The sequence below is a fragment of the Pteropus alecto genome, unplaced genomic scaffold, assembly GCF_000325575.1.
Source record: "Pteropus alecto unplaced genomic scaffold, ASM32557v1 scaffold3, whole genome shotgun sequence".
Taxonomy (NCBI): domain Eukaryota; kingdom Metazoa; phylum Chordata; class Mammalia; order Chiroptera; family Pteropodidae; genus Pteropus; species Pteropus alecto.
The window spans coordinates 34,006,548-34,033,306 of record NW_006442484.1 but is presented as its reverse complement, the minus strand read 5'-3'; the positions used below and the strand labels follow the sequence as shown (position 1 = coordinate 34,033,306).

The 26,759-nt window shown below is 36.8% G+C and overlaps 1 protein-coding gene and 1 pseudogene across 5 annotated transcripts in view; both read left to right on the top strand.

Moving 5' to 3' along the window:
* Positions 1–26,759, top strand: part of RBMS1 (RNA binding motif single stranded interacting protein 1) — a 196,781-nt gene that overhangs the window by 33,792 nt on the left and 136,230 nt on the right. The gene's annotated exons all lie outside the window — the stretch shown is intronic.
* LOC112470849 lies at positions 12,577–12,689 on the top strand (annotated as a pseudogene).

Here is a 26,759-nt window from a genome sequence, read left to right as displayed (position 1 = left end):
TTTCCCCTCAACTTTGTGCTTGTCAATATATACCATTGGCTTTTGTGTTCAGAAAGTTTCTCTGGAGATTTCTTTCATTCCGTGGTTCTGTGACCCAGGACCCCAAAAAGTGATCAACACTTCTTATTATAGGTCTGAGGGAACTCTTCAGGGTGTGGTTGCTGTATGAAGACCTCTTCGTGCCATGCAAAGGCTTCAGAAACTTTTCTAGGAAATTGGCAAGAAATTGCTTTTAATGGCATTTGACGTATGATACAACTTCTATGGAAAGTTTCTTGATCCGCTTTTAAAATAATTACAGTTTTGATGATCATGGTGAATAAATGAAGGTGTACATGTTAATCCAATTACAATCACTGTACCTAAGCAAATATCCAGAATCATATACTATTAAAATAGTCACCTCTATACTGCCATCCAGCATAATAGGTAGCACAGAGTATCTGTAGCAGAGTATCTACTTAATAAGTATTGGTCAAATAAATAAATGAATTTGGATAACCAGGCTGAAACAGAATTGGGTCTAAATAGGAGAGATAAATGGGCTTCTGAAAAAGATGTCTGAATAAGGTGGTCAGTTAAAGCTTTAGTGTGATGATATGCAAAAATTGATGGTAACAATATATGTATTCTAAAAGATAATATATATTAGAGAAACCTATATTACTTTCATAGTCTTTTTATTCTTATGCAGTAATACTTCTTGCAAGTGATGGGTTGCATCCAAGAGTGCCAGATCACTGAAGAAGTCACATGATATGTGAAACTGTGACCCTCAGGCTGGCACGGATTAATGCAAAAGGCCGTACTGCCCGGTCGATCATATGTTGTATGTTGCCTGCTTAGCAGTCTGTACTTTAGCAATGCTCTGAATCCTTTCTTATAATTTTAGTGTCGATTTTGATATTATTCACTATTTAGCATACATTAAAGACATAAAGCAACTGGTTATTTCTTGAGGCCATTATCAGTAAGTACTAGCATGAAATTATTGTGTTTTCCCCTCCTATTTATTGCAGTGAAGCTTAGGAAGCAGAAAGACCTTGTTCAAATCCTATCTCTGCTACTTATTGGCTGTGAAAGGCTAAATGAGTTGCCTAATATCTGAGCCTCGATTTACCTCTCTGTAAAATGAGGACACCACTGGTAACCGACAGATTGACTGTCTTCTCAGCCTCCGTTAAGGTACATGGTGTCCCTTAGAACTGGCTAGTTGAGGTTTGCTGGAAAGGAAGTGTAAGTTTTCTTGGTTTGACACAGTATCTTTGCTATTGCTGTTGATAAAATATCCCGTGGGGAACAAATACAGGTCAAAGTAGACTCTAAAAATGTGTTGAATTGAACTGGTTGGAATTCAGAAGGCAGTGTATGAAGCAAGAGAAGGTCGGAGAAGCAGCCGAACTGGAGGCGGGGGAGGGTAGATTGCTGCTAGAGCTCAGTACCCTGACAGCAGCTAGAAGTTGGAGTTGATAATCTGGCAGTGAGGGAATCAACAGTCAGAATATAAAAAAAGAACAACTCAAAGAACATTCGGCTCCCATTTGCTGTAGGAACAAATAGTTCTCCATATCTTAGCATCTCTTGAGGTAGCTATTAAGACAGAACATGATAGCTAATGTTTAAATTATACTTGATATACTGAGAATTATTAAGAGAACTTTAAATTATGCTCAGGATATTGTGCTTAAAAAAGAAGGAAAACCTGAAGTATGACTTAGAAAACTTTCCATCATAAGAGTTAAGGTAAAAATCTGTATTGTGCTTTATTTAAGCCTTAATTATCTAGATTAAAACTAACAACAACAAAACTTACCTGAATTTATTTGCAAAAGCTCCAGTCAGACAGCCGAACTCACATTCACATTTTACCTTGGCGATACTGGATTTAGCACCACTTTCCTCGTCTTTGGTTTAGCACCAGTTTCTTATCTTTGATTTTGCACCAATTTGCTCATCCTTCAAATAGAATTAAAATTACTACCCACCATAGAGCTGGTAAGCGGTTTCGATCAGATAACCAACACATAGAGGGCATTTAGCACAGTACCTAATACAAAGTATGTGCTAAATAAAAGTTAGCTTTTATTATTGATGTTCTTTCTATTAATGTACAACTACTGTTTTATCTTTTCAAGATGACTTTTCTGAAACCATTAAGTCCCACCCCTTGTACCTTACCTAGAGGTCCTTGCTTTTTATTTTCTTGTTTGGTGTGGATTTCCTTTTCTTTCACTAATTTTCCAAACATTGTTTTTATATTGGATAAATCGCTGCCCTTTGAAAGCTTGGGCAAGGAGTTTATATTACACTGTGTGTGCTAGTTATATTTTGTTCTCTCTCTCTTTCTTTTCTTGTCTTGGCTGGATGTCGGATATTTCTATGGTGTTCTCTCCATGCATGTTCACTGTTTTCCTTCTCAAGCTCTAAGTAGCTCCCAGGCGACGCTGCTGCTTGCCAGCCTCAATATATGCACTGAAGTGTGCACGTGTGTTCCTGTTAGTCTTTGTTCAATCTGTAACTATATTTCTCTTCCTTCCTCTCTCTCTCTTTCTGGTTGTAACATTTCTTTTGGTTTAACAAAATGTCAAAGAACATTCTAAAAATGATACTGCGCTTTATCTCCTTTTTGTGACATAATTGTAACTTGAGTGAATTTGTTCTCAGCCTAGAGAAGGATTGTGACATTTCTAAACAAACAAAAATAACAGCCTTCGCTGTTTCTTATATGCCATTCATAAAGCATCAGCTCAGGTAGAAAAGGCCAAATCTTCAACTGCAGTTAAAATGAAAAATTTGAGTTTCAATCAACATCAGATACTAGTTTTTATCTTGACAAGAGGCTTTAAACATGTTGGAATGATAGCTCTGAATAAATGTGGCATTCTAGGAACCACCATCCGTACTGTAACTTTGTATACCTGAAGTATATATATCATTACGAGAAACAAGAGCTACAGAGGTGGTTTGGGTTTCACTGTTGAGAATGATCAGAGACAAATATTTGACTGATGAATATAATGTTTGACTGATGGATGGTCAAATAACGATTACCTTAATGATACTGGAAAATTAAATAAACGGAGATTTTTTTTCCATCTCCCTAGTAATTCTACTTAAAAGGAATTTTAATTCCTCACTTCAGAGTGATACTTTAAAAATGTAAATCTGATCCCATCACCCTCCCACTCCCACCCCAAGACTGCCTACAATCTTCATGGCTTAAAAGTACAGTCTCTTTCACAGAACCAGCATGCCTTATAAAAGCTGGCCCAGTGCACTTCTGCTTCTTCACCAGGTTCCTGGCAAACTTGTCATCTTTCACTTTCTCAAACGCTCCGTACTCCCTCCTGCCTTAAGACCTTTCAGGACATTTTCTTGCTTTTGGAATGCTCATTCTCCCATTCTTTACATGATTGATTCCTCCTCAGATTCACTTCTCATAGTCACGGTTCCTTTCTTAGAAAGGTCTTCCCTGGTTCCCTGATTTAAGTTGGAGCTTTAAAATTGCCATTTTTCGTGGTCTGCTGTTGTTTTTCCCCTATGGCACTTACCATAGTCTGTAGTTTGTATGTTCGTTTGTGTGTTTCTTTAACGTTCATCTCACAAATAAGTCCCACGAAGACAAGGATTCTGTTTTATTTACAAATATGGACGCAGTGCCCAGGACAGTGCCTGGAAAATAGTGAGCACTCAATAATTGTGTGCCAGAGTGACATATACACTCAGGAAGATTGCAAGAAAAGGATAAATAATTGAAATGGTTTGCATGTGTCATCTTTCCTTCTTTTCTGTCCCTAATATGCTGTAAACATTCTCCCTTTCATGAGATTTCCTCAAAGACATTATTATAATATTTTAATTTGAGTAACAACAGCACAAACATTTATTGACTTATGAGCTGGGTGCTTCCACATACAAAGTTAAATTAGATGTAGCTTCCACTTTAATGGAACTCAGAATATAAGCAGAGAGATAAGCACCTGTCTAACTCGGTGGAGGGCAATATGCAGAGAGTTCCCAAGGGCTTATGTTTAGGGGAGACTTGAATGGGCTGGGAGACACTTCCATAAAAGAGATGACATTGAAGCTCATCAAGTTTGGAAGAAAATAGAATTTTGTGAGATGGAGACGTTTGAAAGGCTGCTCTTGGCAGAAAAATTAAAATGGGGTAAGGCAGAGGGCCATCAAAGCACATGCTGTGTTCAGGAAATTTGATGGGGAGTTGTGTGTGGCTGGGAGTGAGTGTAGAGAAGGGTGAGTAATGGAGGAGAGTGGCAGGAAATGACACTGGAAGGACAGATTGGGCTTAGGTCCTGGATTTGAGTGATTTTGCTAAGAAGTTTGGTTATAAAATGTTTTAAGCAGGTGAGCAAAAGAGCAGATTTGTGTTCCAGAGACATAATGCCAAGAGTTCTATCTGAAGACTTTTCCAAGAGAGCTGTGTCAGTGGACTGGTGACAATTAGTTGCTCAGTGGGAAGCAACAGAAGAGGGGCCACAATCTTTTGGGTCTCAGGGCTTCGCATATATTTTCCCCTCTGTCTGGGATAGCTCCTCTTTCAATCCCTCCTGCTCACCTTTTACCTGGCTAACTTTTACTCCTTTAGACCATAATAGTAGTAATAAGTATCATCTTAATAACAATAATTGCAGAAGTATATAACGATCACTTTCCAGTAGCTTGTCACCATGCTTTAGTTCTTACATTTGTTATCTAATGTAATCCTCATAAGGGTTTTATATGGTAGGTACTATTAATATCCTATTTTATAGAAGAAGGTCCTAACCCTTGACCTGATTAAATGGCTGGAGCAAGTGTAAATATTACTACTTACCATTTCTTCAGGGAAGCTTTCCACACCCCTTACCAAGTTAGGAACCCTTGTAATGTGATCTCATAGCTCCTAATTTCTCCCGGGAGACTTTTATCACTTTAGTACTTATTTGATAACTGGGAACCTTTCCTGTTAGACTGTATGCCCTGTGAAGGCACATTCTATGTCTGTCTTATTCCTGGCTGCAGCCTCTGTTTAGCTTTGTGATTACATGGCACATAGTAGAGTGCTCAGTTAACTGACCACTTCACAGTAGTGGTTGCTACTCTCGTAGTACTTCGCTCTAAGCTTGTGATGCACCAACCCGGGAGAAGCACCCACATTGGAAGGGGACACTTGTTAGCTGGGCTCCATGACAGCCTGGGGCCCTGAGATATGAGGACTTGAGATTTCCTGAGGCTTCGATGCCTCTAGATCAAACTATACATCTCTCTTTTCCATCTCCTCTCAGTTCCCTTTATTCCATGGAGCCATCTCATAACTGATTTGATTTTCTAAGCATTGAACCTAGATCACATCCTCATGCAGATCTAGACAGCAGGGGCTCCACGCCTGCCAAGGCTGATGTTAAAATTCTGTGAGCAGTTTCCTTTAAGGGTCTAAGTTTGCTTTTATTCAGGTTTTATGCATCAGATTTTCATTGAACTTTTAAGGCTTTTATAATTTGAAAATGAATTAGATAGAGATCATAGAAGGTGATTTTTCAAGATAATGCTGCATTAAAGTTTCATTTTCATATTTGTCTGATGGATTAGATTAAGTTGATTTGAAAATTACCAATAAAGAAACAGGTTTCCTTAATGCAAAAGAGGATAAATTATTGATTCTTCCATTTTAATTTAAACATAGGTTACACTGTATATTCTAATGTAAATATATTTTTAGATTAGTTTTGGACCTGTTGCTTCTTTATTTTATTTACCAAGAGATAAGAACTGTGAAGGCACCGGAAGGTGAACACTCTCATTTCAGCAGGTTAATCTTGGTCATTTTGAGCACAACAACCAACATCCAAAGAGCAAATGTTTAAATTAGTTTTGATAAAAACAAATAGGTTTAAGGATCATGACTGTTTCTTTAACAGTTAATACAAAATGTCAAGAAAAGAAGCACATGTTGTGAATATTTTTCTAGTTTTAGACATAGTTGAGATTTTTCCCCCCCTTAAAATTTGGTCACAGTAAGTAAGGAAGGAATTGAAGGTAAGTAAACAGGAGTTTCAAAATATTGGCTTGGGAGATGCTTCAGTCTTTATCTTTGTCTTCCTGTTTATTTATAGACTGGAAAAGGAAGACAGCCTTTCCTGCTTTTTCAGTTTCCTAATGATGATATCTCAGTTTGTAATGAACTAATCCAAAGGAAGAAGGCATTCTTTCTGTATCTGCAGAAGAAATGACCACTGTTAAAAGCTGGGGTCAGGGTTGTCAAATTAAAATAGTTAAGTGATTTCCACCATTTCCTGTTATCTAAAAATTAATACAACTTTCTACAGAATTTCTTAGCCCTAAAATGTATTAGAGATGGTATTATAAAAAGAATATAAGAACAGGCAGTATTATAAAATGACATGAAGATAATTGTTGTAAGCCATAGTAAAGCTAACTCTTTGTTGGCATTTCATGGCTGATCCAGATATCAAATTTTGTTACTTTTGGCATGAAATTAAAGTTAATAGGGCCTATGATCTGATTACCCTATTTATAACAATGTTTTATATTCATTAATTTAATAGACTCTGTCTAAGACTGCCGAGTGCTAAGGATTCAGAGATGAATAAGAAGACCTAGCTCATGCTTTTGAGGAGCTCATATTCTAGGGTAAAGGAGGTGACTTAATTATCAAGGGCATTATCCAAACCACTGGAAGAGCCACTGTAGCATCTCTTGACCTTTATATGTCTTGTCTTGTCTTTGGGTCTTTAAGATTTCAGCAAGCCGGTTAGGAATAGTAGGAAGATAGGGCCAAGACTCCTTCATTAATCTATTTATTCACAAGTATAAACTGATATTTGTGGCAGGACTGTCCTGTGCTATGTGCTAGCAATGTAAAGGTGAAAGCCATGTTGCTGTGCTTGGGAGCTTATAGTTAAATTGGGGAAACAAACAAATCAACATACATAATTTCCCCATCCAGTGTAGTAAAGGCAATGAGATCAGTAACCATAGACTTTCATGGAGAACAAAGTAGAGTCATCTAGAGATAGTGCTATGGATTCGGCAACTCTGTTTCAGTTTTCTCTAGCAGATACATTTCCCAGCTTTTGCAGTAAAGGTGGAGCCCTGTGATCAGTTGTGGTGAGTGGAATATGGGCAGAAGTGATGTGTAACACATCTTGGCCTGGACATAAAATCCTTCACGTTTTCCTTCCCTTTCTGAGATGACCTTGGAGAACAGGTGTAGAAGATGGCAGCTTTATCGGACAGAAAGAGTCTGGGTCCTTGAAGGATTATGTGCAATATACTCACCCGCCTATAAACCTCTCAAACAACATTGGACTGTAATATAAATGAGAAGTAAACTTTCATTGTGTCAAGTCCCTAAATTTTGAAGGTTACTTTTTTATAGCAGTTAATCTATATTGATTAATGTACTTTCTGTCCACTCTCAGGATACCTGCCTTTAGAAAGCATTAGTTATGCGAAGTTGGGGAGGAGGAGTGTTCCAGGTGGAGAGCAGCATAGAGGAGGGAGAAACCTTGGAACTTTCAGGAAACAGTAAGTAGTTTGGTGTGGCCAGGGTGTAGCAGGAAGTCAAGGACAGTATTAATGGATAGGACCGGGGAGAAAAATCTAGGACAGATCATAGAAAGCTTTGTGGGCCAAAGGGAGGAGAACCTCCTAGACCTGAGGGAAAAGCAGCCTAAGGGATGGAATGTGTAATGGTGATGATGTTCAAGCAATAAAGCAAAGGAGCTAATCCAGATTTGGTAAATGGTTTAGTAATAGAAACATTTTCTCACGATAGAGAAAAATTTTAGTAATAGACATGCTTAGTGAGTTCTCTCACATACATGTTCTCCAAAAGTTTGTAATTTTAGGCTTGACATTGATAGAACATGAGAAAAGTGAAGGAGCTGGAAATGTTTAGTTTGAGGAGAGGGAACTTGGGAAGACCATAATCATTACCTTCAAGTATGGATAGCAGGTAGAAAAGTGTTATACTTGACTGAGTACCTCCTAAGGGCTGGTTAAGGCAAATAGGTAGAAGGGTAGGGAGACAGATTTAGGTTCAGCATAAGAAAGAATTATCTGTCATAATTGCTTGAATAACAGTCATTCATTCCTGGAGAAGATAGCAGTGAGCTTTATGAACAAGAGGGGTTGAAATAAACTGGCTTCACAGCTTGGTGGTATTGTCTTGGAGGTTCTCAAGTATTGGATGAGGCTGGGACTAGATACTTTTAAGGTCTTTGCTAATATTCTCATGTTCTTTGACATTTGTCTGAAATTTCAAATTTTATGAAAGCCAACTTTATTTACATTCACCCTGCTTTAAAAATCAAGGAAATGTATGATATAAGGTTAAAACCTTCCGAAAAGAGAAAATTATCCTTGTGCAAATGTCTTTACTCAGAGCTAACCATTTGACACATAATACATACTTTTGTTAGGGCTGATGAATAGGCATTTAGTCCAGTTAACATGGCTAAATGACCTTGCAATGATATCACTGAATTGTATCTCCAACTGAATGTCAGCCCCCAACAACAAGGCCGTGGGGTGAGTGAAAAGGCAGACACTATCTTCCTCTGAGATATTGGGGAAAGAAACTTTTCTTTTACTCTCTTATTTTTCAAAGCCAGATAGCTCAGCTTCCTCCGAAACTGTCAGAATTTCTCTTACTGCTGCCTCTTAACTGATGGATGGGGATTGATTGGTCCTGCTTACCAAATGTGCTTTGTAGCAAGACACAACTTTATTTAAAATACCATTAAGATGCAAACACATTATGGCTACTCTGAAGGCCTTCTCTTACAACATGAATTATTCAAATAGCTTCTTAATAACTGCATTGATTTCCACAGTTAAAAGCAGATCAGATTATGGAATCTGTTCAATACCACTTAAATGTTTATAGATGTTAGAGTTGACAAAGACCTTTTAGACACTGATAATTCCTCTCACTAGATTGGAATGCTAGAAATCTAGCATTGCCAATAATGCTCTGTGATTATTTTTAATAAACCAAGAGTACTAACAGTTGCCATTTTTTAAGGTCTTCATTCTTATTTCATTTTACTCCTGTAGTCATTGCCTGAAAATCTAGTTATGCTAAAAATCTGAACGAAAACTTTTACATTTATATTGATCAGAAGCTTTTATGCTTCTTTTGCAAAGATCAATATAGTAAGTATGTCTTAACCTGCATGTTTTGATGCATATATTTTAAAAATCTATGAATATTAATAGTGATAAAACCCAATAAGATTTCAGTTCTCAGTTGCTTTTAGTACGTGATAAAAGAGGAGCAAGTTTACTAGTATGAGAAAAAATTACAGGTGAAGCAAAAATTAGATCTTGTTTTCTTTTTGAAGCGTCCCTTCCTTGAAAATTTCTGGAAAGAAGATTTCCGTAGTGTTTTAGTCTGCTCGGGCTGCCATAACAAAATACCATAGACCGAGTGGCTTAAAAAAACAAGTTTATTTTCTCATAATTCTTGGAGGCTGCAAGTCTGAGGTCAGGATGTGAGCATGGCTGGATTCTGGCGAGAGCTATTTCCCTGTCTTGCGGATGGCTGCCTTCTTGCTGTGTGCTCTTATGGTTTATCCATGGTGCTCACATGAGTGTGGAAAGAGAAGCCACCAATCCTATTGGATTAGGACCCCACCCTTACACCCTCATTTAACCATAATTTCCTCTTACAAGCCCTATCTCCAAATACAGTCACATTGGGAATTAAGGCTTCAACATATGAATTTGAGGGGGACACAGTTCAGTCCGTAACACGTAGACAGTGGGCTCTAGAGTTAGACCGCCTGAGTTTGAATGTGTCCCAGGGCATGTTACTTACCCTCTGTTTCTCGGTTTTGTGCAAATTGAGAATAAAAATATTAAGTATTTTGTGGCTTTTATCATGAGTTATGACATACAAAGTACTTAGTGCGTGGCATCTATGAAGCATTCAATAAATATTAGTTATTATTCAGTGTCTAAATATTTATGCCTTTAGCTAAGACTTATGATTTTACATGTATGATCTCTTAAGTACTTCATGTTTACATTACAAATGGTTATTGGCATTGGGAATTCACAGCATATCTTGAAAATTTCCCCCCTGGATCTTGATAGATGCGTAAATATAAAAGAATAGAGTATATTTTATTTTATAAAATTATTACCAAGGAATTGTTCCCATCAGTGTTGAGCTGATCTCTTCCTGTCCTCCTATTCTGTCCCGTCTTCTAATACTGAAGAAAGTCTGCTCTCCAGACAGACTCAAGACCATCTCTGTCTCTCATCTAAAGATGTAAGGATTACGTGTGCATTTTACCCAGTAACAAGGGCAGAGTAAGTCTCCTGGCAAGAGAAGAAGAAATTCTCTACTTATCCCATTTTCCCACTTAGCACGTGCACACAGTTTTCTACCTGTACAATAAAAAATAGAACACACAGTACCTCCCTTATTGCTGTGGAAATAAAGGTACTTCTTCCATAATAAGAAATTCAGTAATCTTCAGACTCTACCTATAAGGTGTTTGGGATCAAAGATATTCCCATTTAGTGTCTTGAAAGCTAAGTAGAAAACAGTTGACAACTTACCAGTAGCTCTATAGGTAAGGTACGGTTGCCTCATTCATTGGCCAATATTCTGTTTCCTGTGTTAAACTGAACACTGACTGGAATTTAAATTGAATTAAAAGGGTGGGTAAAGGGCACTTAACTGCTTTTCAAATAAATTATTTGTTAAGATTTGCAACACAGACTATCAAATAGTCCTCAATCCTTCCTGGATCTTTCTAAATCTAGAGGAAGAGCTATGTTTTCTGTCTGCATTAATCAAAGTCATTTCTATTTGGCAGGCAGGGTTTTAAAAAAAGAAAAAACAAGAAAGAAAATGCCCAGGAGTTTTCTTAGCCCCCTTCTTAGTAAGCAGTTCTCTTTTCCTGCCTTCTGAATTTTTGTTGCAGGAGTTGGGCCCATTACTCATTCCATTTTGAAGTCATGTACAAGTTATGGATATTTTACACTTTTTCATTCTAAATAGTTGAACTTACGAGTCAAATTATAAGACTTTATCTAAAATTAGAAATCAAGACTCAAGTTTCTATATCTGAACTCCCGCTTTAAAAAAATTAAAGTAAAATATTTATGTAGCACAGCCTTTAGCTGCCGTAGGATGTGCAGTTTAAGTGATCTATCTTTGTAATAATTTTCAGTGTTAAATGGCCAGTTCTACTAGAATACTGAATGCAGCAGAAAATAAAATCAGCATGGTGTGGGCACGTACAACTTACATGAACACTAAGGTGTTTATAAATTGTATTTCAAATGCAACTATTTCTCAAACTATGAGAAAATATAATATCAAGAACAATCTTTCTGGGGAAAAAAGTGAACTTTGAAACCAATCTCCATACTAAAAAATTAATGCGAACTGGATTACAGACTCAAATGTAAACCTGGAACTGTAAATCTTCTAGAAGATATAGGAGGGTGTCTTTGTGACCTTAGAGTAGGCAAAGATGTCTTGGACACCACACAAAAAGCACAAATTGTAAACTAAAAAAAAAAAATTGATAAATTGGACATTATCGAAATTAAACATTTCTGCTCACCAAAATATACTTTTAAGAAAATGAATAGACAGATACCAACTGGAAAAATATTCATAGCACATGTATCTGACAAAAGACTTGAATCAAAAATACACAAAGAATTTCTACAAATTCAGAGGGAAAAACAAACAACCCAATTAAAGATTTGAATAAGTACTGTAGAAAAGAATGTATATGAATGGCCAGTAAGCTCAAAAAAAGTACTCAACGTCAGTAGATATCAGAGAAATACAGCTTATAGCCAGCCACTAGAGATGCTACTTCACATCCACTAGAATTCCTAAAATAAAAACATTGCCAGTGCCAAATATTGGGGAGGATGTGAAAGCACCTGGAATTCTGAGTCATAGGTGGGAATGTAAAATGGTCTAAACACATTGGGGAACTATTAGGCAGTTTCTTAGGAAGTTAAACATACATCTCTCATATGATCCAGCACTTCCACTCTTAGGTATACCAACAAGAAATAAAAATATAGGTTTGTAAGAAGAGTTACATAAGAACGTTTATAGCAGCATTATACATAAAGCCCCAAATTGACTGGAAATAATCCAAACATCCATTAACAGGAAAATGGATAAACAAATTTCTTTATAATGGAATACTACTCAGCAAAAAAATAAATAAATAAAAAAAAAAACACTGCTGGTTCAAACAGCAACATTGATGAATCTCAAAAACATGCTGAGTGAAAGAAGCCTGTCACAACAAGGCGTTAGTCTATGCTTTCATTTCCATGGAATCCAAATACCGGTAAAACTAACCTTTGGTGATAGAGGTCAGATAGTGGTTGGAGAGGGAGGCTGACGGGAAATGAGCACGATGGAACTCTCTTAGGGACGCAAAGGACCTACGTCTTGTTTGAGTGGTGGTTACACAACTGTATACGAGTGTCATGAACTAAACACTTAAGATCTGTGTAGTTTATTCTATGTTAATTATATCTCAGTTAAAAAAAAAAAAAAGAGTCTACGGCCATGCTGCCCTGAACAATCCCGTCTGATCTTGGAAGCTAAGCAAGGTCGGGCCTGGTTAGTACTTGAATGGGAGACCACTGAGGAAGACCAGGTGCTGTAGGCATAAAAAATAAAAAATAAGGGATTGTAAACTGACAAGATCCTTGCAATCTGTGAGGTCAACCAAGACTGATGAATAATCCAAGATGGGAGCCTAAAGAACGCGAGAAAGATTTATATCTGAGATTTCTTGGAAGAAGAAGTTGGCTGCCTCCACTGTGTACAAATATGCCTGTACTATGAGGACCCCTCAGGAGAATCTTATAGAGAGGAGGATCTGGAGCCATCACCCTACTAATGAAATGGAAATGGAAAGTGCGGTTTTTATATCAGTAGATATAGGGATATCACCAAAGAGTACATTTTAGAGAGGACAGATTTTGGTGAGGAAGGAGAGGGACGGGGATGGACTTTGTTAGCAGTACAGATGGCAACTCTTGTGCTTCACCCAGAGGAGAAGATCGTACATGGAGATCCTTCTGGGGATACTTCTCGTGTTTCTTGGCTTGGGAGTCAGCTGACCTAAAGATGAGTTAGTTGAAGGTGGAGCTGAGGTAGAAGCATCCTGAAGTCATGTTGAAGGTGGAGCCGAGGTAGAAGCATCCTAAAGTCAGGGATGCCGGATTGGTTTTAGGTGTCAGAATTTTTCCTTGGATCCAGTTTCTTGAGGCCAAGGATGTTGGGTTATGCCTAAGGCAGTAGTTCTGATCTATCTAGTCAGCCTTCCTGCTAGAGGAGAATTCCTTTATGATTCCAGTTACCAGAAAGCATTGATCCTCTAAAGATTGCCTTTCATCTGCATAAATATGGACTTTATTTAACTTGATTTCCCTGCAGAGCCCTTATAATGATCTTAAAGAGTGTTCTTGACTTCCGAATGCTTTCAGTGCTGCTGAAAAGCGAAAAGGACTTGATGGGAAGTTAGAGAGAACATCCACATCAAAGTAACTTCTTCCCTTCCTGCACCGATAAGAACAGCAGGACCCTAAGGCACATTTCTTATTTCTTGTTCAGGTCCTGTCAAAAATGTCAGCTGATTATAGGAGTAAGAGTAGTATGAACAAGGTGATTCTCCTGCATTTTTGAAGTAAGGCTATTGAAAACTGTTTCAGAGAGATTTTCTTGTTATTCTTAATTCCTTAAATGGGGAAGTATCTAATATGGCTATAATTGGAACTTGATTTTAGAAAAACTGCAAAGTATCACTTAGATCCCTTTAATAATTAGTGCATCTGATTTTTCCTGAATGACAGCAGAGTGTATTGCATGTGATACGAACTGTTCTTTTGCACCTATAGCCCTCACAATTTGAACATTTTCTATGTTGTAACATTCTAAAGATGCAAAAATGTTGTGAGACAATGTCCTAAACTCTTGGGAGGTTGACCCACAAGGAAGCATCATATTCATGGACTTAACTGCCTTTGTTTATATGGTTATAGGCATTTCAGGATTTATTTGTCAGCCACAAAATTGGTTGTATTTCAACATCTGTTACTCCTGCATATACGGATGGGAAGATGAAGATTCTGTGCAGTGAATGCCGGATTGGAGTGTTGGCATTTTTGACAGAACTGGCGATTTTTCAAAGTGAGTGAGGCATTGGGTAGACTTTCCTTTATGGATTATTTATCACTTTATTATGGATTATATACCATTATCGCTAATTGTGCTAAACTGGGAGAGACTGCAGGAGAAATGACAACAGTCTCTGCTTTGCACCTCTGCCTCCCCAGAGTACTCGTAGAAGGGCTCAGGTGGAGGGCACGAAGGAGACAAAAGCTAAGGAGGGGGCGGTGGTGGAGCTAGATGAGATGTCGCTAAGTAACCATGAAGATCTGGGAGGCTTGCTTTTCAGGTGGTAGTTGCCAGTTTCCTATTCTATTTTTATGTAAAAATTTCCTCCTTTACCATCACTCTTTCAGGGTTCAATCTAAGTGGATCGTGAACTCTAAAGCAGGTTTTACCTTGGAGAATATCCCCCTTTAGCATTTTGGACTTTTCTAGCTATTGTTTTTTTTCTAATATATCATTCATATTTATTTTGCTTATTAAAAATATTTTCCCAGCATCATTTTTTTTTAATGACGCAGTGTCCTTCATTAATGAGCAAGATTAATGTGCAAACTTAGCATTGATCTATTTATGGTTTTTAATGATTTAAAGTTCTTATCCCATCACTGAATTAAATATTCATGGCAAAAAAAGAAAAGACAAGAAATAGGGGCAGGGGTAAGATTCTAGGATGTTCTCCAGAGATGGAGAGCGTGGCTGCTTGATTTCAGTGTTAGATCTGGCTGTTTTTCTTCATCACTTCAAAATTTCAATTTAGCCGAGGATTCTTTTGCTAAACACACTATTTCTGAACTGTGTAAAAATATATGCTACAGTTTTCCAGGAACCCATTACTCTGTTAAAAAGCTCCTTCTTCCTTTTCTTTTCTTTTTACTTGGTGGTGGCAAGTAAAGTGAGACCAGTGTAGAAGGAAACCTCAAAGATGAGCTTTCTGTTTGGGTGGGCCTTTTCTGTGCCATAACGCCCTCAGAGGTGCTTGTGCTTAGCCATAGTTAAGCTCAAGTAAAAATGGACACAGAAACTTCCACATTATTTCTTTTATTCAGAATAAAAAAGTAGAAGGAGCAAGTTTGGTAATCGACTAAAATCTTCATAGCTTAAAACAATAATTTATTATTTTTCATGATTCTGTGGCTCAGGAAATCTGGACAGGTTTTGGCCATTCCACGTGTCATCAGCTGGGCTGGATTCTTTTGGGTTCATTCACCCAACTGCATTCAGCTGGTGGTTTGAATGGGCTAGAAGGTTGCAAAGGTTTCACTTCTAATAGCTAGTGCCTCTTGTTTTGCACTTATCCTTTCTCTCTCTACCTAGGTTGCTTGGCCTTTCTCACTGGACAGTAGTCTCAGGATACGTGGACTTCTTACATGTGGCTAGTTTCCAAGAGGAAAAGTGGAAGCTGCTAGGCACAGCATCACTACTACCCCATTTTATTGTCCAAAGCAAGTCACCTTGCCTGCAGAGATTCTAGAAGAAGTGAGATAGGTTCTACCTCTTGATAGGTGGAATGGCATGCAAGTACAGGAAGGGAAGGAATTGATGGTGGCCGAGATTATCTAGCACACTTATTTATATATGTAACTTAAATTAGAAGGGGCAATTTTAGAAAAATTGACAATTTTATTTGTACTAATAAGGTGGACTGCTACAATGAAGATTATGAATCCTTTCTTGATGGATTGTTCCATGGACATGACTTTATATATCCAATAATACTGAACAAAATTCCTCTCCCACCCCATCTCCCTCTCCATTTATCAATGCTTATTAAGCAGTAACTTGACTATTGATGGAACATTTATTTATACATTGTAACTAAATCCTTGGGATACTGTTATGAATGCAATCTTGATTTTTAGGATAGTCTTAAGAAATTTAGGTTAGGTCTCAAAATAATTCTAGATTTCTAATTATTGTATTTTAGTTGACTATCAGACACTTCTTATTTTTTGTCCTACTTCTAGGATGAGTGTCCATTTTCTTACAGCCAAAGACGATCTTGATAATAAGTGCCTTTTTTAGAAGAAAAAATAAGGCTGGTATTCTCATGTAAAAATCTCCCCTAATACAAAGACTACTAGACTGTGTCTTGGTGAACATAAAAGTCTGATGTTCTTGTTGCATTTTTGTTATTACATCATAACATATGACGGTTGTCTATTAAATAATCTGAAGAAAGATCCGTGAAACAGGAACTAGAGGATTGATGTTCTGGTCACCTCTGGCAAGTCATTTAACTTCACACCTTTTTCTCAATCTATAAAATGAGGAGAATAATTTCTACTCTGCCTACTTGAGACAGTGTTTGTGAAATTTAAATGAATAAAAGTAATCAGAGCCACACGTAAGTTATGATAACTGGATGCTAAAAGAAGTGTCGAGGTACTGAAAAAAGTGAGGAAGAACTCAAATTAAAAAAATATGTATATTTCCCCAAAGAGGCTCAAGTTTTGTTAGAGGGTGTTTGCAGTAGGATATCTAGTTAAGGCACAGACATAGTTTAAAATAATACTAATCATTTCCAGAGAGAGTTAGCAAGAGTGAATTTTTATTTTAGTTCTGCTTGGTTCTGCTGGTTATGTAGAAAGTTTGGGTCAGGCTGAACTGCCCTGTCCAAATTATCAGTCCACATTAAATGTTTCATTCCCTGGAAAAGCTGGGTAACATGGCAGAACAGTAACCGCTGGACTCAGGATTGGGCTTGTTCCTCTGCCCTGATTCTGTCATTTCTGGCCTGCCTAGACAGTACCTTTGCTTACTTGTGGTTAAAGATCCTTTTCAGGACCAAGTTAATAAGTATTTTAAAAGATCATTAGATAATCATGAGGTAAAAATTAATTCTAGACTCCTGCTGGCCATAAAATAATCACCACCTTTAATAACTGATGGTATAAAATAGTTTGCTTCTTTATTTTTCAGGAATTCAGTAAAATATAGGCCTTTGCTGTGTAATACAGTAGCTATTAGCTACATGCGACTATTTAATTTTAAACCTATATTAATTAGAATTAAAAATTCAGTTCCTTAGTCAACACTAGTCACCTTTCTGGTGCTCACTAGCCACGTGTGACTAGTGGCTGCCGTATTGGACAGTATACATGTAGAATACTTTCATCATTACAGAAATTTCTAATGGATATTACTATTATAGGCTGTTTTCTAACTTGTATGTTGTTGTTTTTTCCCCGGCTATCTCCCCCAAACGCTCTTTCTTTCATGCTTATTTGTTTTGGTTGTGCAATGGGAAAAGAAGAAGTCAAACTCATGTCCAGTGTGTCTTGTTTTTTTTTTTTCAGGTGAGGCAACAGTATGTCTTGGTTTTAGTAGTGTTGTTGAAATAGTTGGTAATTGGATGGGCTGGAACTCTTTACTAGAGCATGAGTTTTGAAATACTTTTGAATTTAATTTATATCTATTGCCCAAAGCCGCGGCTGTAGAGGTGGCTGTATCTGTGGTTTAAGTGTACTGGAATGATGTGTTAGCAAAATCTTTCTCATGAACTAATGACTACACTGTTTCTGTTGAGTGTTGTTTCATTGCTTCTGAAAATTTCACTTTATTACAAACTGCTTTCCGTAAATGAAAATTAGGCCACTATGCTCATATCTAGGTCATTTGAAGTAGTATGTGCCCTTTTCTCAGTTTAAACAGAATTTCTGATCCAAGATATGTTTGAATCTTGATATATGCCAATCAAAATATTGACTTTCAACAAGGAGTCATAAAAAATGTGAGATTGAAATGATTAGGAGCCAAGTCCTTATCACATAATGCAAAGTAAATGAAGATTGCACAATTCCGTACTTAGGAAGCACAGTTCAGTTTCACAGGCCTGTTTGTGGGTATTCCAAACTGCTTTTAAATCATAGTGCTTCATGTTGAGGGATTGATATTTAAATATTCTTAGGAACTAAAATTTACTTATGATGAATAGTTGGCCCAAAAGACTTTAAGATATAGCACTGTGGAGACGTGGTATAAAAAAGAAGTCTTCAAAGCCATGCTGCATTTCTTCAGAGCAGAACCAGAAACATTTGTGTAAGCACTGTAGCTTACCAAACGGGAATTCCATAATGAAAGCCTATTTTTCACTTTAACATTGACATAATTTATGCAAAGTCAAGAGACAAAAGTATTTCTTAATGTCACTTAATGTTTGGTACATGAACCAAATTTCAGTAATTTTAATTGTGAAACGAAAAATGAAGTTTTGTTGCTGAAAACTTGAATCTGTGAACAGACTTGTTTTAAGCATATTTTTCTACCTTTGTATCAAAACTGGTGAGAATAAGTACTTGCCCAGGAGATCAGGCCAGTTAGCCAGGAGACAGGAACCTCAGAAGAGAAGAGTATCTCATACCTCATCTCATTGGACTTCCCACATGATGTGAAATCCTTGAGGATTGGGCAATAAGGGCGATGCCCCAGGTCTAATTCTGTTTTGTTCTAGGTAGTTGGGCAGGCTACTTAGCATATCTGTCCAGAATGCCAAACCATTAAACGAAATGCTTGTCATCATTGTTTACCAATTGCTATCATGACACATCAACATGTCGCAAAGATTTCCCTGCGGGGTAGCAGCAGGCCGAGCTTTCCCCAGAGCTCTGGCTCCTTGGTCACATAGCCACCCAGGCTACCTGCATGGCCTGCATGCTCTCTCCCCACTCCCAAGCATTTTACATTCCTTGTATGTGGATTTAGCTAGGGACTTTTCTTGGGCAGGGTTGGTAAATCTCCTTTTTCCTGTTCTCCCACTATATATTGTTTAGATCTCTATCTTATTACTATGGGTCAGGTTTTGTTTTGCCACTTGGTCATTTGTACATATCTCTTTCTTATTGAAACTGTCAAATTCTTCTTTGTACCTTCAGAAGTACCTATAATATAATACAGCATAACGATGTATGTTTATGCATAGATATTTTTAAGTTTCTTAAATATAACAGATTCATATTTGATAAATAGTATTTACTATACACTCAATTATAAAAGACACTAGTGAAAAAAAAATGAGCAAAACAGATATGACCCCTTCTCTCAAGGAGCTTTCATCAGGGGATGGACATTAAATAATCATTTAAATTGCTACTCGATGTGTCCAGAAAAGCAGATGTACAGTGTGGTAAGAGTTAACCAGGCAGAGGTAGGAGAGAAGATTTCATGCCAAGGGAACAGCATGTGTAAAGCATGTTGCTGGATAGGTTGCCTTGCAGATTTGGAGAGTTGAAAGACCAGAATACCTGGAACTTAGTAGGTGAAGAAGAAGAATGGTGGAAGATAGTGCTGGAGGAATAGATAGGCTTCAAATCTTGCAGGGATTTGCGGGCCATCTGAAGGATTTGGTTCTTTAGCCTAAGATCAAGAAACAGTCACTGAAAGTTATAAAGTAGATGTTTAACCTACATATTTATTCAACTAAATCCTAACACCCTCCAGCTTTCAGCTTCTGTAACTTACATTTGCACTCACTCTCATTTGTGCCGTGACTGTTGGAAGGAAAGAGAAAGTGGCATGATTTAATACAGGTAATTGGAACCTCTCTACCTAAAGGTAATGAGATACCTCCTCAGAAAAGAAACTGACTAGTAAGTTCAAGGACCACCAGTCTGGATCCCGGGCTTTCAAAATTTGAATTTTATTCTGTCTTAGACATGGACCACTCAGTTTATTCTGAAAAACTGATTTCTAGCAATCATCTTCCTCCCAATTTAATCTTGGACTATTGCTTAGGTGATATAGGCCATTCTTGAGTTCTGAAATCATTACCCCACCCCACCCCTCCGACGCATAACACCGGCCCTTTCCCTAAACACTTAGCTGTCAAAGGGAAGAATCTTAAAGTGTTTCAGTTGCTGGAACTGTTTGTTCATATCAATCATAAGCAGTCTTAACAGTAAGCTTGGAGGAGAGAAAGGGGTGGGCTGGGAGGGTCAAAATGCAAAGGACTTGGTGCTAGGTGTCCAGTCATTATTTTGATGAACTGGAACTCAGATAGAGAGTTGTAAAATTTGTGAATGCAGTGAGAACAAGGAAGGCAAGAATTTTTTAGGGGTCTTTTCAAATTTAAAAATCCAGCTTATGATATTGCTTGAAGGTATTAGTGCTTTATGCCTAGAACTTTTAAATGATGAACATTTCTTAAACATCAACACAAAATTAAGGTGTACATAAATTAATAAGCAGAGGTCCAGAAAGGTTATTTTTACTTTTCAAATCCTTAGGACTAATAGAAATTAATAAATTGTTGAGATTAATCAGTTCTCACTGAAAAGGAAACACTGGATAGAAAATAAAAAATAGAGATATGGTATTTTCTTATGAGAAACGTCTCTCTTTTAAATGTAAGCTTCATATTTGCTTTTAGACACTCAACTCCTGGGCAGAGTGTTTAACTTCTGACCCAGTTTCCTACTGCATGGTTGGTCTATGGGAGACTGTGGATATGAAAAGGCTTTTAAAAACTATAGAGCATCATACAAATGTATTTACTGGTATTACTGTTTCAGTTACCTGTTACTGAGGAACAAACCACCTCAAATTCAAAACAGTGATTTTTGATTGCACAGTTCCCTGGGTTGGCTGGGATCAGCTGGGTGGGTCTTCTGCTCCCAGTGACTTGAGGTCCCTCACACAGTTGCATACAGTTGGGAGCTCTGCCACAGTTGGAATGCCCAAGATGGATATATTCTCGTTCCTTGCAGTAGTCTGGCTTTTGGCTGGAGTGCTTCCATTCTTTCCTCTCTACCTGGCTTCTCATTCTGCAGGACCTCTCTCCATATGGGCTTTCTACCTGGATAGCAGACAAGCCCAGATTTCTTTACGTGGCCGTTGGCTGAAGACCTATTAAGACCTAGACCAGCAAGTCACTCAGCAGTACTTTTGCATTCTTCTGGTCCATTACAGAGCCATCCCACACTCAGGGGTAGAGTAAATAGGTGCCAGCTCTAGACTGAAGAGGACAAAGTCCCACTGGAAAAGCATATGCAGAATGAGAGGGATCGTGGCAATATCTATGGAACATCACAGTTGTTAAATACAGCTTGATTAAAAGATTCCATTCTTGATGAATAAACAATTAGAACTAAACTCTTGACCTACACTACTTCCAGAGATTAAAATTTTTAAGTTGTTTCAAATCTAAATGTACTGTGCATAATAATCATCACATATATTCACAGTAGTTATTATAGTTGAAGGGGGAACTATATCCCCCCACAAAACCTGATTCCTGATTTAGTCTTATTGTTTACTAAAAAAGAAGTGTACTATAATCATACTTTTTATTGTGTCAGAAGTTAAATTCGCTCTACGTATTTATTGTTACAAAGGGAATTTTGAACTCCCTCTAGTGGCAAAAGGCTTTCTTCTTATTTTTTTTCAAAGAGCTTGCTTGAAATAATAAGATGGCTGACATATATAACAGAATACAGTTTCAAGAATGACTTGTTCTTATTGAGATGCATGTTTTCTCCTGTGTGAGTTATTGTAGGATTTTCTTATCTCTTTTGAGAAATGTCCACCTTCTTGATCATATTACATGAAAGAAAGTGAAAGACTTCCTGTTAACTTTTAAAGCATAAAAACTGCTGACTGGTCCCATCAATCAAGCTTTTAAGTAAAAAATATTCTATTTTGACAACTAAAAACCTGTTCCCTGATTTAAAAGTAAATTGAATTTTTATTTTTGCCTGAAGAATCATTTTTTTGAACAGGAAAATATTTAACTGCAAATATTTTTAGAGAGTAATAGATAGCTATTGACATGTAAAGCTTGAAAGCACTGACAACCAAAATAAAAAGTTAAATTAAAAAAATAGAGATGCCGAAGTCTTATGCTTTCCTCTCTAAAAAAAGTTCACATGTGTATTTCCATAGCCAGTGGGAAACAGTATTCATCATAGCTATCACCATCACTCTGGACAAACGGAAGCACAACGTCAAAGGGTGGGAATAGAAAAACAGCTATGGACTTTGTAAATGGAGTTTTCCTATCCCCGCCCCAATGCCAGAGTTAATAATGCTTATTGATTTACTTGTTATCTGTCCATTTACAGGCAGATTTATTCTGATTCTTTAAAAAAGGGAAGACATCAGAAGAGACATTCTTACTCAAGCTATTTTCTCAATTATTTGCTGCAGTTGATCCAAGTTACTTGTACTGCATTGTCTTGTCTGGCAGGCTGAGGCCCTCATCCCTCTCTTCTCCTTTCACAGAGGTAGAATGGCCAAGGACGGTGGTAAGAATCCATAGGTTTGTTTTTTTTTATTTCTTTTTTCTTGTTCTTTTAACACTCCAGAAAGCAGAACCTAAGATTATCAGAATAATTCCCACAGATTTTGTTTTGTTTGGGTGTAAACTACAAACTAGTAAGATTTCACAAAAACAATTAAACCATCCAATGAAAAGTTACACTTTGTTTCTTTCCAATACCTCTTTTTAGTCCGACATGTATAACCAAGTATGTGTCTCTTGTGGTCTCGATTACATCCGGTGTTTTTAGCTGGCAGCATTTCCTCTGTTGAGGCCCCACTTTATTTGCCAGGCTTTATTTCTGTGAACATAAAGACAGAAAAACAAGTTGCATTAGAAAGAAAAAATTAAGCGTTAGTTTAATATTAATTTTTGAAACAAAAAATGAGGCACTAAATTTGCTGTAAACAAACGTGATCTGGTTATGAAAGTATGGAGGCTACAAAAGTACATGGAAAGTCTTATAGCCATCTTTTAAGTACCCTGCATGTTTTCTTTTGAATATTTTTAAAAACCTAACGACTGAGACTAGAAATTTCCCTCCTGTTTAGTTGCTTAGATTTGGATAATGAAAGTTAATTTGCAATTCTTAAAATGGTGTTTTCTTTTCTATTTCATTCCAGTTCTCATAGAAATGTTTTTGGAACAGTGGTCTGTGCTAACAGCTGTATTCAATCTTGAGTAAAAGTCACTTCCTGAAGAGAATGAAATTCAACTTAACATGCGAACTTGCCTGGAACGTAATCCTGTAGGGCGAGTGTAATATGTGATTCTGAAACTAGACACAGGCACCCTGCTGAAGTGATTTCTTGTAAATAGTAGCCAATAGAAACCGTTAATCAGAATCAGTGTTTTCTTTTTCTTTTTGGTTGATTATTATCTTTCTTTTAACATTTCTTTTTTAAATTAATTTTATTGTGATAACATTGGTTAATACAATTATATAATTTTCAGATGTACATTATAATTTGACATCTATATATTCTGTCATGTGATTACCACCTAAAGTCCAGGTTCCTTCAGCCTACCATATATTTGATCCCTTTTACCCACTTCGCCCTCTCCCTACCCCTCTGTATTTGACCCCCTTTACCCCATCTACCTCCTCCCCGGAATCAGTGTTTTTAATGAAGATTTAATAATCTAAAAACATTACTTATTCAAACATATAACTGTCTTAATTTCCAAGAATTTTACTTTTTGGTATTATGAAAATATAATTCTCTTTGGAATTGTATTTATATAGACTCAATATCTGTATCTATCTACACATACTCAAAGATAGAGATAGATAGATATGGAGATATATTTAGGCTTTTCAGAATTTTTGAATTATTATTCTTGAGTTTTAGACAAAATTTATATTTTATTTAGTTTTACTCATTCATTCACTTATTCATTCATTCATTGTAGTGAGCCTAATTTAAATAGAATTTTTGTTCCTCGCCTCATAAGATTAGTTGATTATATATATATACACACACACACACATATATGGTACAGTTTTAGCTATTTAATATCTATTTTCAAAATATCTTTTAGATAGGTATTACTGACTTTTACTTTCAAATATTGTACTTCTTTATTTTAAAAAAGAAAATGTATCAGTATAACTTTGATATTGCTAAACCTTAATAGTATCATGTCTTAGATGGAAAATTCTTACTGAATCATTTTTTTTTAATATGGATCACTCTTTTGTTTTCTAAACAATGAATACAGAGTTTTAAATCAAGGATATAAAATTGAAATAGAGAGAAAGTCTAACACATTAACCAGAATGAACAAACATACATAAAAATTCCAGCCTTCTCAATTTGTAGGAATCAAAACCATTTCCGGCTTTACTTTGGTAACAAAAGGGAGCTAGGCTTTTTTTTTCATTCCTTAACCAAATCACTAAGTTGCCTTGAAGACCTTTATTTATAATGTCTTCGTGCATTCTTTTCCTCTTGACATGCTCCCCTCCCTCCAGTGAGATACTAATTAAAGAGGAGCCCCTGTGACCCTAGGATGTTTAGAAGTCACCAGGAATGGGGTGGCGGCACAAATCTGGACAGGAAGTGCTCATTCCTAAAATATAACACAACCCTTGAGACCATCTTATCACAAATCTTTTGGCTTCTAATAACAAAAAAAGTGCCTCTTTTGATTTAAAACATATACACTTAAAATGAAAACAGAATCCGTAAGTCTCAAGCAATATACCATATAGGCACTTTTAAGAAAAATTTGCAACGAATAACATCTCATATATCAAATTATAGTTTATTTTAGACATTAAAATATATAAACATTAAAGACATTGTTTAAATTTGATGAAGGAGAGTCTAATTTGTATGTGGGTTTTTTGTGTGTGTTGGTGGGGAGCAGCCTACATCTTGTAATTCCTTTTAAAGAATTCTAGACAGCTCAGATTGTATGTGAGAAGCTTGGGGTTTATATTTGGTCATCGGGCAACACTTTAATTGGATGATAAGAAAGATGAATGTAGTACTTGCTGATCATGTAGGTACAATTAGGGCAATTTTGTTAATAATAAAAGATTTGAAAGAAAAGGAAATAATTTAGTAACTTGTCTTAAATAAGCGAGTGGTGCTGCCTGACATCAAATTATTTCCCCTCTTGCAATGACTTGCTGTTGCCAAGTGCTAACTTCCAAGAAGCAGTTTCTTATAAAACTGCATTAGTATTTGTTTATCAAGATGCTTTTGAATGCAATAATAGAGACACGCTACTCTTTGTGTAAGTTATGAGGGTGGGATTATTCTAAGAATATATAAGGGCATCTGAATCTCAGTTATGAGACCAGACCTCAAGGGAACCCAGGAAAGCTGTCTTCCCAGGCCTCAGGATTGGCGGGAACCATAGTGGCCTTGGGCCTCATAGAGACCAGCTGGATGTTTGTTCTCAGTGCAAAGCACGAATTCAAGATCCGGAATTTAGAATTTTGCCTCTTGAACTTCCACCGTTTCTGTTACCCAGTTGCTCTTTGTTTAGCTGTTTTCTGAGTCTGGATATGTTGCTTCTTATTATCTACTGGGATCTCATTCTTTCACTCCTCTGAGTCTCATAGTTGAAAATCCCTGCCCTGTGAGTCACTATTACAAGTGATGATTCCTCTATCTCACTGTTTCTGTTTCCTCCCAACTTCAGCTTAGTCATGGCCCCTCGGTGACCTCATGGCCTCCCTCTCTGTGTGCAGCACCCAACAGGTTTGACTATTGTAGGCTCCCTGGAAATAATTGATTGAATGAATAGATGAGGAACCTTGTTAGGGAATTTAAAAAGTAAGTTACCTTCTGTTTCAATCAAATTTTTAAAGGATCTGTTAAGATATAAAATAACTAAAAGGCAACTGGAAGAGAAAAGATAGTTTGAAAATTTTAAGAGACCTGATCATCTCTCTTTGGGTTAAAAAGAAGTCACTGTAATAGTAGTAAGAAATTATTTGTTTACACAGGCACTGAAGTGTTTATGTTTAACATAGAGAGTTCGGCCTATCTCATTAAAAAATAGAAGAGCCTTTAAATCCTCCCACTTCATGCCGCCCCATTTAAGCAGCTATACATACATACTCCTGGGGATAGAGATCATTTAACTTCAAATGCTAAGACGTGAAGTGGTCATTTTGTTGACCATATTGCACCCAGGAACCAAGATTGAGTCTAAAAATGAACACCAGGAAAGATTTCTCAGTTCTTCATTCCTTTCTTAGCTTTTTTTTTTTTTTTTAAACATAAAAGATACATTCAGATTCATTCTATAAAATCTTTACTAAATTCTGCCATTGGTATAGTAGTTTATGAGTAGATGGTAGACATAATTAGACCCAAATGTGTAATTATTATTTTCATTGAAAAGTTTTCAACTAAAAGTTGGTTTGAAAAAGAACTGCAAAGCAGTTTAAAATTCAGTTGCTGAGCTTTTCCTCTTACAGCATGAATATATCCAATATTCATTTCTCTGTTAGAGCCCAGTTAATAGGGCTTTTATTCCTCCTGCACTTTGGAAATGATCAGCATTCCCAAATGCATTAGAGAACATTTTCCCTCATTAGAGAAGAAGTGCTTCTCAGATTCTGAAGACCTTCTGTGTGAAAACAAAACAAAATAGATAATAAAAGTGCTACGTGAGAATGGGGAAAATTTTCTCTTAAAATTAATGAAAATTGAACTTTTTTTCTTGGATTCATAAGTCAGTACATTTAAAATAACTCGTGCTTGTAGAGATGCAGCTGTGTGCTAGGCATTGCGCTAGAGTTCTAGCTCTTAACAAGCTTAGATTTCAGTGAAATGCACAGGTAAA